Genomic DNA, 13070 nt, shown 5'->3' on the forward strand with positions numbered 1-13070 from the left:
TATTAATTTTGATTCAATACTAGATATTAATGTAATTAAGTAGGCTAATTTTTGTGGATTTTCTTTTGTTTTATTTAGACTTATATATTCTGAATAGTTACTAATTAAAGATTCTTTAATTTTTCTAAAAGCTTCTCTATTTTTAAATGGTCTTCGCATAATTAATTAATTATAAGTAAATTGTTTTAACTCTAACAATAACCTACGGCTGAGAAGAGTCTTAAGAAGACAAGAAAGGGTCAATTTTTATTTTTTGGTTAAACATGGGGTCACTTTTATTTATAATATAAAGAAAAAGGGGTCAATTATTGAGATGCATTTTTCAACTACCTACTGATTTTATCTCCTTTCTTTTTATCACAAAAATATACCTCCACACATATAAACACAAAATACTCAGACCACACATACACACAAAAACTATTGCTTCTCCACCATTCTTTTTCTTTCTTTTTCTCCCCTTTTTCTCTCTCTTTCTCTCACTCCCCAAAAGCCTTAAACCGCCACCGGCGAACCAACGGTGATTCGGTGGAATCCCCCTTCCTTTGCCTCACCACTTTGACAATCACCAAGAAACCATCAGTGCCACCCCTTGTCTCCCTTTCTAGCAAAACACCACCAATTTTTCCTCTTTTCGTTGTTCCTTTTTTGCGCTGCCTTGCCGAAGGTCGTGGCCGGCGAGATTCAACCGTACCACCGCTACGCGCCACCCAACACCGCTAAAATAGCTGCACCACCACAAACCACCACCTTCTCTTCCTTATCACTATTTCGGCCAACCAAGAACAAACCCATGTCAGATTCCGGCTAAACTCAATCGGAAATGATGAGCCATTGTCGGTTTATTTATCAGTTTTTCAGATCTGGGCGACAATACTATGACAATACAAAATATGACATCGCAATTTGAAGTTATTCTATTTCTTTGTTAAATTGTTGGTACGTCTCTTTTATTGAATTGCCCGTGTCATTTTGTTCTATAATCTAAATTGATATTTTTGAATTTTGTGGTGATTGATAATATTTTTCAGTAAGTGCCTCTGTTTCGTATGGTTTCGGCTTAGTTTTGAATTGTTGACTCTATTTACTAATTGTTTCTTTATTTGTATTGACATTTATTAACAATTTACTTTAATAGCTTTATGTTATTTGTGGCTTTAGTTTATTTAATTATTATATTGTAAGATTTTTTCTTTTGTTAAATTTTGTTTGCAGTTTTGATTATCCTATTTGAGTTGTATTGTGTCAATTATTGTTTTGATTAATTTATCCTTTCAAGATATGTTGTTATCGTTGGTATTAATTTGATATGACCAATGACATTATCTTTCCGTTAGATTTTTGAGGCCATTCCATTATAAAAGACGGATGTTATTTTCTCAAATTTATTATTTTATATCAAGGATCGACACTTGGACGATGAAGAAATTTTTCATCGATTTTTGAGGCCTTTGCAAACAAAGAGACGGATATTACGTATATAAATATGTAATAAAATAAATTAATTCGGGCAATGATGAAATTTTTATAATTTTCTTTAAAAATTTATCTGAGCCCGCTTTTTAACAAAAATTATACTTTTAAATACATATATGCACACATACCTTTATAATTTATTTTGTAATTAGTTATTTGTTACTAACTTTGTTATTAGAAATGTTTATACAGATTATTGGGAATACTCGTTGGGAATGGCATGCAAAGAAGACCTTAAATTTTGTGTTTGTATTTTTATATTTTTATACTTGTACAAATACTATCATAGTGAAATTTTATTTTTTGGGGCGTTGGACGGGCATATTCTTTATTTATACAAACTTCACCACGTGTATATGCAAACATAGGCCGTTAACTTTTATACAAAAAAGAATTAAATTAATTTAGATATTTAATCAAACAGAATTAAAAATACTTTCTTTTATGAATTCTTTTTCATTTTTCAAACAATTTTCTTATGTACTTTGATTGCATGTCTTTACATACTTTCACGTTCATATTTTTACAATGACATATGTAACTTATACACACTTTAAATGAAGATTATTTTAAAATGCATTCTATATTTATATTTTAAACATCGATTTTTTCCTTCATCTTTTAATAAACCTAAGTCTGGCTAGAAACCACATTTGTGGATTCTGAAGGGTGCCTAATTCCTTCCCTTTGAAATAATTTTAACCCTTACCTGGAATCTAAAATGGTTTCGCAGATTAAATAAAGTCACACTTGTTAAACAAATAAGTAGGTTTCCTATTTTTCCTTAAAAATTAGGTGGCGACTCTGTGCAAAATCAATTCTTTTTGAGTCCATAATGTCATGCTCGTTTGACCTTTGGTAAAAATCGGGTATGACAAGGTCCATTGCGCCTTGGTAGCTTCGCGGCGTCAGACTCCACGTGGGTTTCCAGCTACATGGAACTCTCTCAATCACGCGAGGTGGCTTCTTTGCAATTTCTCAAAAGTTTTACGATGGTCCTGGCACAGGGCTCATCGTGGGGGCCTCTGTCATAACCCAAATTACCATGAGTGGCACCCATACAAATCTTCCTGTGGGAGAACTAACTAAATTGAACCATTACCCTATCACTTAGTCATTATTAAGATGATATTATCATAAAATTGACATAATACAATAATTTAGGACTAATTATTATTAATGTAGAAGTCAAATAAACTACTTACTAAAATCCCCAAGACCCGAAGGTCATCGTACAAGAACTACTAACAAAGATTGTGTCTAAAGAGATATTCATAAATAAAGTAAGTAAAGAATGTTTCATTGCCCGAAAGATGGAAAAGAACAAATAAGATGACCCATGATAGCCTGGAGACGGAGTGCCAACCCTTGGATCAAGATCTGCTATCAAACTCTAGAGGTGAGATCAGGTATGAACCTCTAGAATAATTTCTGCAATCAACAAAAGAAGAGTACAGGGTAGTATCAGTACAAACTACTATTTACTGGTAGGTATCATAGGCCAACTCAATTTAATAGCATGTACACACCATAAATTAGATAACAAGTAGACAGACATCATCACATAACAAATACTCAATGCATCAACAATACAATAACAACAGGTCAAACAGTACTCATAAATAAGCCAAATAACCATCAAGAGCATCAACCATATTATAAACATCCACAGAATCAACACAAATACGTACACACATGCTATGGGACTTATTTTTGTCCAAATACTCTGGACCTGCAGGGAACAATCTATGTTCACGTACTGCACCGGCGTGGTACCCGATCCAACATAAATATAAATGTACTGGTGTGGTACCCGATCCAACATAAATATAAATGTACCGGCGTGGTACTCGATCCAAGATAAATATAAATGTACTGGTGTGGTACCCTATCCAACATAAATACAAATGTACCAGCGTGGTACACGATCCAACATAAATATAAATTTGCTGGCGTGGTACCCGATCCAACATAAACATATCCGTACCGGCGTGGTACCCAATCCAACATAAATATAAATGTACCGGCATGGTACCCGATCCAACATAAATTTAAACGTACCGGCGTGGTACCCAATCCAACATAAATATAAACAAGTATTATCAATATCAATTTACACAACCTCACAACATACAACACAATGTACCAAGTTTACAAGTACACTTAAAGTCATAAGAGAGTTCCATCAAGTAAAATTTTAATAATCATTTATACACGCATCAACAGTCCAAACATCAACAATTTCAAGCATATTTGAATACCAATTAACAAGTATATAATTTAGGAGCTTACACAAAATTAAATTGAGTCTAAACTCCAATTAAACCATAACCTATCTCAACCAACGAATCCGAATGATACTAGTACACAAGTGTCCTGTCCTTCCTCATAAATTCAGAATGTTCAAAATCTGTTCAAATATACATAGCCCTCATAAGAGTATGAACTAGTATGTCAAATTTCAACTAAAATGGGTTATTATTCGGCCCCAAGTCAAGAATATTCACTCTAAAAATTCTAAACCTAAACCTCCATTATCAAAATTGTGGATATGAACATGTCTAGAGTTATTACTCAGCTTATTTATAATTTACATTATCGAGTATTGATGTCAACCGCAAGTTTAAGAACACTGTCAAGGGTCATGCATGGATTAACTGAGAGTTTAGGATTCTGCACACTTAAATTCCCTAAGAACATAACCTTGGCATTAGGATATCTAATGACTGGCTAATAATTACTTTCATCATTATTTTTTTTATTCAAATTGGCTTCAAAAAAATAAACCAGAAACCTTCAAAAAGACTGATCACAAAGATCCCTTTTTACCTTATCCAAGAGAACAACAAACATGCACGGTATTACTATATATATATATATATATATATATATATATATATATATATATATATTAGACGTATGCGTACTGTATGTTGGCCATAGTTGAAGAATAGTCTACAAGTTTAACAACAAAAACAATTGTTTTCTGGTTTTCAAGTAGAGCACAATCAATTTATAAATGATTAGGATAAAGTAACCACTATATGTATAAATTTACATCAATTTCCTCTATATCAGGTATGACTTTACTTATAGGCAATTATTATTACTGTAGTTAACACCTTACCTAAAGCTCGCCTTTTTTTTTTCTCCTTTCGTTCTTGCTTATCCTCCAAAGAATTAAACCCTATTAACCGAAAGTCCTTTCACGTAATATCTGATGGTAAAAGAATTGTGGTTTTAACCCATTAAACCATTAGTTTCACTAATCATCTAAAATACCCTAAACTTTTAATAAATACTCAAAATTTATTTCGAAAACCTCATAAACATAAATCAATTATGTATATTAACTAAAAAGTACATTCCTGACCTATTGAAAGTATTACTACACTAATTCGAGGTCATCTTGATAAAAGATTAACCATTATCGGGTTTAACTTTTTCAAATTCAATAACCCTGTTAATGACTTAAATTTCTTTCGAATATCTAAAAAAATTGGCTACTCATCCCATGAGTCACAATTCACATATACAAACTATGCGAAGGGCTAAAATATGGGAGATGAGAAAATTTTATTAACGATCGGGAGGGTCGTTACATCAGATACAAATTAAACAATCGTTCGTCCCCGAACGAGCAAACCAGAGACAAGAAGGGAAAATAAGAAATTATCAGAATCATCAAAAAGATATGGATACTTGCTACGCATGTCTGCTTCGGTCTCCCAAGTAGCCTCCTCAATAAGATCATTCTTCCATTGGACCTTCACAGACTCAATCTTCTTAGTCCACGACTTATGGACAACCATATACCTAGCTAAGACTATGCGTGCCCCTACCTCCCTAGACTCGGAAGGTTCACTCAGCATACAATAACACAAGACATATTCTTCACCCATATTATGCAACTTTCCTATACCAGCCGATAAATATAGGTGCATACTGGTGATAGGCAATGCACCAGCAGGAATAAATGCAAAGTACACAATCAATATCACAACTCATCATAACTATCCTCATCAGGACCATCACTATCGTAATCAATCTCCGGCCTTGCCGGATATCAACATATCATAAATATATCTTCTGACCTTGCTGGGTATCAACATTATCACAAAAGTATCCTCCGGCCTTTCTGGGTGTCAACATATCATCATAATAGTCATTACCAAATAAAATACACTAAAATATTCATAAAAATATTCATATCACCATAGAATATGTATCTAGTCAATACTTACCAACTACTCTCTATTAGCTAACCAACACTTATTATAATAGAATCACTAGTTCGCTAGTCATCATATAACCTCTAGTTATTAGCCTAAACATTATCCTTCACATAATCTTTATTCCTGGGATAGAAACTAACCACTATTTATTTAATAGCCAACATCTAACATCGAGTCAAGGTTTATCACTAGATCAAAACCTCCATTTATCAACCATTCATTATTATCAACTAATCATCCTATATTCGTTAATCATTACTAGACAACACATTACTATTGGTCATCAAACCACCTTTTATTAACTGACATCATTCATTATCTAACCATCTTTTACCAACTAATCCTTGCTTAGCTATTTATTAATTAACCATTTAGCAACTATTCAAATTTATTAACTAGTCACCTCTTACTACCAAAATATTTTATTATCTAGCCTCATTAACACACAACTCCTCATTTATCAAGTAATCAATATCACAAACTTAGTCATCAATACCAACTAATCTTCACCTATGCTAGATCCGACCTCACCATAAGTCATGCATTAACCATCGCTAGCTACCATGTTTCAACTAAGAAAAAATCATTAACTATTACGTTAGATTCCTAGCCATCACTAATATCCAATTAATAAAGTCGTAAGCAACATACCATAGCTTCCTTTGTCCCATACGGGGGATATGCATACAAACATATATACATTCACAAACTATAATCATATCTCTTACAATGATAAACACTTCTAAGATAATCAATCATTATCATTACAAGGCCCTTGGTCTATTAATTTATCCAGAATAGTCACAACATCATAATCACGACCTTATACCCATATACATATCCAAAACTCATATCAATAATCATATTTAGAAGCTATAGCATATCTCTAATCATCTCACATATAGGAGGTATCTCACATATTGAAGGCATAATGCAGATAGATATGTAATCTTCTATAGGATATCTTATATCGATAGGTCATACATCATGACTACGAGGAATATCACCTCTCTAGGAAAATGCATATCTAAGAGGAAATAACATCTCTATAGACCATATAACGTATCTAGGAGGAATATCATCTCTAAATGCCCAATATCACTTCCACAGGAAGTATCATAACTATAACTCATAACCCATAATCCGAGAACATCAATACGAGTTACCAAGTTACAAAGTAATCTTATTTTAAGGTTTACTAGCCTCATCTATGTCTAACGTCCGCAACTAAGTCTACAAAACTTAACAAAAGTTTAGGCTTAAGTGGGTCAGACGATCCCACTTCTAATCCTTAGTTTCCATAATTAGGCACACTATGCCCTAAATTAGGATAAGAAATCTAGTTCATCTTCTCGAAGTCAAGTAAGCCATATTCAACCCTAAGATAATTGCTTCTACTAGAAACAAGTTACTCAAGTGAACTCTACCCAACTTACGATATCAAGACTACCACACTAGTCCAATAAGGCTAAATATACAAATCACGCTTCAAATACTAAAACCACCTCCCAAACCTAGGTTTACATCATAACTACGCTACAACTAATCTAAACTAGAGAGAAAAATCAATAGGATTCAAAAGGGGTATAAACATGCCATTTTACAGATCCACAAAATTAGAGCCTACAATATATTATCCTCCACAACATTGTTAATATCCATCTAATTATCATACCTAAACCACTCAACAAGAAATATTTACCAAGCATAACTCAAGGAAAGATTAATCATGCCATTTAATAATTCATTTATTCTCCCATTCAGGATCATCCTTAATTATTTTATGAATGTAACTAAGCCATTTGATTTTGCATTGCCACTATCATAGAAATTACTATCATCTAAAAGTGTCATATACAACCAACTATGTGGGATATGTAAATGTATAATTCAGCCACAAGGTCAAGTCATTAACAATTTATCTTCTTAAAATTTTACCTAGTGCATAAATCCACAACTACAACTTATGTCTTGACAAACACTAACTCAATGTTTTTCAACGACAAACACTTCATGGTTAAGGCAAACCTCTCTTATATCACCAACACCAATTTAAGATATACAGAGTTATTCTTATTTCTACCTAACAATAGTTTTATTACGAACTTTACTTAACTCTTAATCATCTTAAGAGTGGTCCCCACACCACTAGCACATAAGCAAGGCCAAACAAAATAAATTGATTATAGTTCATTGATAGTCTCATCACCAATATCACATTCCAGATAAGTCATCAATCAAATTCTATAGGTATCTGCAACCTCTACTAGTTTTTATCACTTTTATTTAAAACTCATTATTTTGCCAAGCATTAAGAATTAGTTCACATAAGGAACTCAAAGATAATGTCACTTAGCTAGTCCTCACAAGGAATCCATTATAATTTTAATAATAGAACTCCAAAAAAATTCTAAACACAATCTCAATGATCGGGCCACACAAGGATCCCCGATAATATCAAATAATTGAACTACACAAGGATCCATCCACAACATCATTAACAAGAATCTCTCGTTACCGAAAAACACATATCACCTTAGTTTTTTATTCATGTCACTTTTCCACTATCTTTTCTTAACATCATATTCTCATATCATTCTTTCAATTCTTATACCAACAATCTCATCAGTATAATAGTACCAAAAATAAGTAAGAACCATAGAATTTCTAGTTTCACAATAACAAGAAATCAAATAATTTCATCATATTTATAAAAAAAAAACTTCATCAATTTTTATCACTTAATGACTTAAAAAAAATTAATTCACAATAATGACAAAAATCCAGCAACACAAGTTTAGCCAAATATCAAACACAAGCAATCAATAAGTTCACAACTTTCACAAGTCTTTACCTATTAACAATAACTTTTACAACTTATTAATAGATACCAATCGAAATCTCCAAGATTTTTATTCAAAATTATTAAGATACTAACTGGAATTGTCTAGATATCAATTGGATTCAATCTAATAGTCCAAGATTAGGATGGAACGATGGAGAGAAAGAAAGAAAAATGACTTCTACTTGCCTCATAGTCTTACGAAGATTAGGTATGGGGCCCTACACACTAATCTACAGAACTCTACTTGACATTGCTCTTATTAACAGATACCAATTGAAATCGCCAGATACCAATTGAATTCAAGTAATAGCTTGTAAGAAAGAAGAATTTGAATTTTCCTAGTGTCCAATAGCCTCTTGAAGAAAAGTACAGATATCTCTGTACCGTTCCGCAAGATTCTACTAGACATGTTCTTGTATGACGAGATCGACAAACCTAGGACTTTGATACCAACTTTGTCACGACCCAAATGGCCATGAGTGACACCCACACTAATCTTCCTGTGGGAGAACCATCTAAATTGAACCATTACCCTTTCACTTAGTCATTATTAAGATGATATTATCATAAAATTGACATAATACAATAATTCAGGACTAATTATTATTAATGCGGAAGTCAAATAAACTACTTACTAAAATTTCCAAGACCTGAAGGTCATTGTACAAGAACTACTAACAAAGATCATGTCTAAAAAGATATTCATAAATAAAGTAAGTAAAGAATGTTTCATTGCCCAAAAGATGGACAAGAACAAATAAGATGACCCATGCCAGCCTGGAGATGGAGTGCCAACCCTTGGATCAAGATCTGCTATCGAACTCTAGAGATGAGATCAGGTATGAGCCTCTAGAATAATTTCTGCACTCAATAAAAGAAGAGTACAGGGTAGTATCAGTACAAACCACTATGTACTAGTAGGTATCATAGGCAAACTCAATTTAATAGCATGTACACAACATAAATTAGATAACAAGTAGACAGACATTGTCACATAATAAATACTCAATGAATCAACAATACAACAATAACAGGTCAAACAGTACTCACAAATAAGCCAAATAACCATCAAGAGCATCAACCATACTGTAAACATCAACAGAATCAACATAAATACGTACACACATGCTATGGGACTTATTTTTTCCCAAATAGTCATGACCTGCAGGGAATAATCTATGTTCATGTATCGTACCAGCGTGGTACCCGATCCAACATAAATATAAATGTACCGGCATGGTACTCGATCCAACATAAATATAAACGTACCGGCATGGTACTCGATCCAACATAAATATAAACGTACCGACGTGGTACTCGATCCAACATAAATATAAACGTACCGGCATGGTACCTGATCCAACATAAATATAAACGTACCGGCGTGGTACCTGATCCAACATAAATTTAAATGTATCAGCATAGTACCCGATCCAACATATATATAAACAAGTATTATCAATATCAATTTACACAACGTCATAACATACAACAGAATGTACCAAGTTTACAAGTACACTTAAAAGTCATAAGACAATTCCATCAAGTAAAATTTCAATAATCATTTATACACGCATTAACAGTCTAAACATCAACAATTTCAAGCATATCTAAATACTAATTAACAAGTATATAATTTAGGAGCATACACATAATTAAATTAAGTCTAAAGTCCAACTAAACTATAACCTACCTCAACCAACGAATCTGAATATCACTAGTCCACAAGTGCCCTATTCTTCCTCACAAATTTAGAATGTTCAAAATCTGTTCAAATACATATAACCCTCATAAGAGTACGAACGAGCATGTCGAATTTCAACTAAAATGGGTTATTATTTGGCCCCAAGTCAAGAATATTCACTCTAAAAATTCTAAACCTAAACCCCCATAATCAAAATTGTGGCATGAACATGTCTAGAGTTATTACTCGGCTTATTTCTAATTTATATTATCGAGTATTGATGACAACCTCAAGTTTAAGAACGCTGTTAAGGGTCATGCATGAATTAACTGAGAGTTTAGGATTCTGCACACTTAAATTCCCTAAGAACATAACCTTGGCATTAGGATATCTAATGATTGGCTAATAATTACTTTCATCATTACCCATTCATTATTTTTTTATTCAAATTGGCTTCAAAACATACACCAGAAACCTTCAAAAAGACTAATCACAAAGATCACTTTTTACCTTATCCAAGAGAACAACAAGCATGCATGGTATTACTATATATATATATTTGACGTATGCGTACTGTATGTTCGCCCTAGTTGAAGAATAGTCTACAAGTTTAACAACAAAAATAATTGTTTTCTGGTTTTCAAGTAGAGCACAATCAATTTATAAATGATTAGGATAAAGTAACTACTATATGTATAAACTTACATCAATTTCCTCTATATCAGGTATGCCTTTACTTATAGGCAATTATTATTACTGTAGTTAACACCTTACCTAAAGCTCGTTGATGCAGCCATAGTTCTCGCCTTTTTTTTCTCCTTCCGTTCTTGCTTTTCCTCCAAAGAAATTAACCCTATTAACTGAAAGTCCTTTCACGTAATATCTGATGGTAAAAGGATTGTGGTTTTAACCCATTGAACCATTAGTTTCACTAATCATCTAAAATATCCTAAACTTTTAATAAATACTCAAAATTTATTTCAAAAACCTCATAAACATAAATCAATTATGTATATTAACTAAAAAGTACATTCCGGACCTATTGAAAGTATTACTACACTAATTCGAGGTCATCTTGATAAAAGATTAACCATTATCGGGTTTAACTTTTCCAAACTCAACAACCCCATTAATGACTTAAATTTCTTTTGAATACCACAAAAATTGAATAATCATCCCATGAGTCATAATTCACATATACAAACTACGCGAAGGGCTAAAATATGGGAGATGAGAAAATTTCATTAACGACCGGGAGGGTCAAGCCTCCCCACGAGGTGTATCGACCATTTCTCATGCCTAAAACTTTTTTTTAAGTTCCGTAACTCATTCCAAATATTTTCAATTGATTTAAAGGTCCATGACTTCGTTTTCATGGTTGAAATGGTATAAGGAACTATACGAATATGATGGAACTCGTAGGGTGTTACAAGTATGTTTTTCAATTCAACATTCTATACTATAAGTCTAAGACCACAAGATTTAAATGTACATACATCTTTCATCTCATATTTCTTGGTACCATATTAAAAATAGTTGTTTCAATTTATAAAATCAAGAGAAATATATTTTTTTAATTCTATACTTAGTAGTAAATAACTATATAAATGAAGAAAGAGATGGGAATTTTTTTTGGGTATTTTGTCATTCAAGAATACATATATATATATACAAGTATGGGTAGAATATAAAAGAAACAAAATAACATCTATGCAGATTTTGTACTATACTAGGAAGCTAAATATCACAACATATCTTGTGTTATACTAGGAAAATACTGCAAATATTTACAGCTAATAAGAATCTTGAGAATCTGATTTGTAATCATCCAAATGGATATTCTTGGGCTGAAGAAAATTGGGCGATGTCATCTTCAAAATTAACCTAATACTCTGCTCCATCTTTGGTCCATATGAACTTGGCCTCAGAGGTGCTTTTTGATTCTTCTTTTCAGCATGTTTTGCTGCATGTTTTACTTGATTACTTGGCTTTTGATTCATATTATCAACACCCTCCTCAAGATGTGGGAGGGGAAGGGGGAAGGAGGGAAACGATGCCCATCTTGGAGAGAATCGAATGATGTAATGGTCCGGAGAGGGCTTTGGTGAATAAATCGGCAAGTTGAGAAGCCGATGGAATAAATATAAGGGAGAAAAGGCCAGAAAGAAACTATTGTCTTATAAAGTGACAGTCAAGCTCTACGTGCTTGGTGCGTTCATGAAAGACCGGGTTGCGTGCTATGTGTATATCTATTTGGCTATCAGAGTGAACTGGTATGGGCAATGATGGAGAAATAAATCGATCTTGAAGAAGTATCATCATCCAAGTTAGTTATGCAGTAACTCTTATCATGGACTTATATCATATTCCATTGAGGATAAGGAAATAGAGGCTTATTTCTTGGATTTCTAAGAAATAGACGAGCCTCTCAAACAAATAAAAAACCCACTAACTAATCTTTGTGTGCCTCGACATGATGACCAATCGACATCATAAAAAGCAATTAGCAAAAAAGATGGATCTGAATTAAAAATAGACCTTGGCCTGGATTTACCCATAAATACCTCAAAACCCAGAGTGCCGCTATTAAGTGACCCACTCAAGGTTGCTGCATAAACTAGCTCAGGGTCAGGACTGCAAATGAAAAATCATGCCTTATTTGAGTGAGGTAATTAAACTTCCTTATTAATCACTTGTAAATTGTTGGGTTTGATAGTGGTGGTCCTGTGGAAAGAATGAGTTTGCAAGAAGGATGAAGTGGGGAAGATACCATAGGTAAGTTGGTGCAGTCAAATTCCAGCAACAATTCTGAAGCAAACTTTCTTTGACT

The 13070-nt window shown here is 33.0% G+C and overlaps 2 long non-coding RNA genes across 2 annotated transcripts; one reads left to right on the forward strand and one right to left on the reverse strand.

Moving 5' to 3' along the window:
- The first annotated feature begins 307 nt into the window (after positions 1-307).
- LOC124895747 lies at positions 308-1798 on the forward strand. The gene is made up of 2 exons (XR_007051868.1): positions 308-939; positions 1669-1798. It is a non-coding gene; the product is annotated as an uncharacterized LOC124895747 (long non-coding RNA).
- A 7516-nt stretch (positions 1799-9314) lies between these two features.
- LOC124895748 lies at positions 9315-11101 on the reverse strand. The gene is made up of 3 exons (XR_007051869.1): positions 11015-11101; positions 9900-9947; positions 9315-9417 (listed from the first exon to the last, which is right to left on the reverse strand). It is a non-coding gene; the product is annotated as an uncharacterized LOC124895748 (long non-coding RNA).
- Between the last annotated feature and the right edge of the window lie 1969 nt (positions 11102-13070).

Source organism: Capsicum annuum, unplaced genomic scaffold (assembly GCF_002878395.1).
Source record: "Capsicum annuum cultivar UCD-10X-F1 unplaced genomic scaffold, UCD10Xv1.1 ctg995, whole genome shotgun sequence".
NCBI lineage: Eukaryota > Viridiplantae > Streptophyta > Magnoliopsida > Solanales > Solanaceae > Capsicum > Capsicum annuum.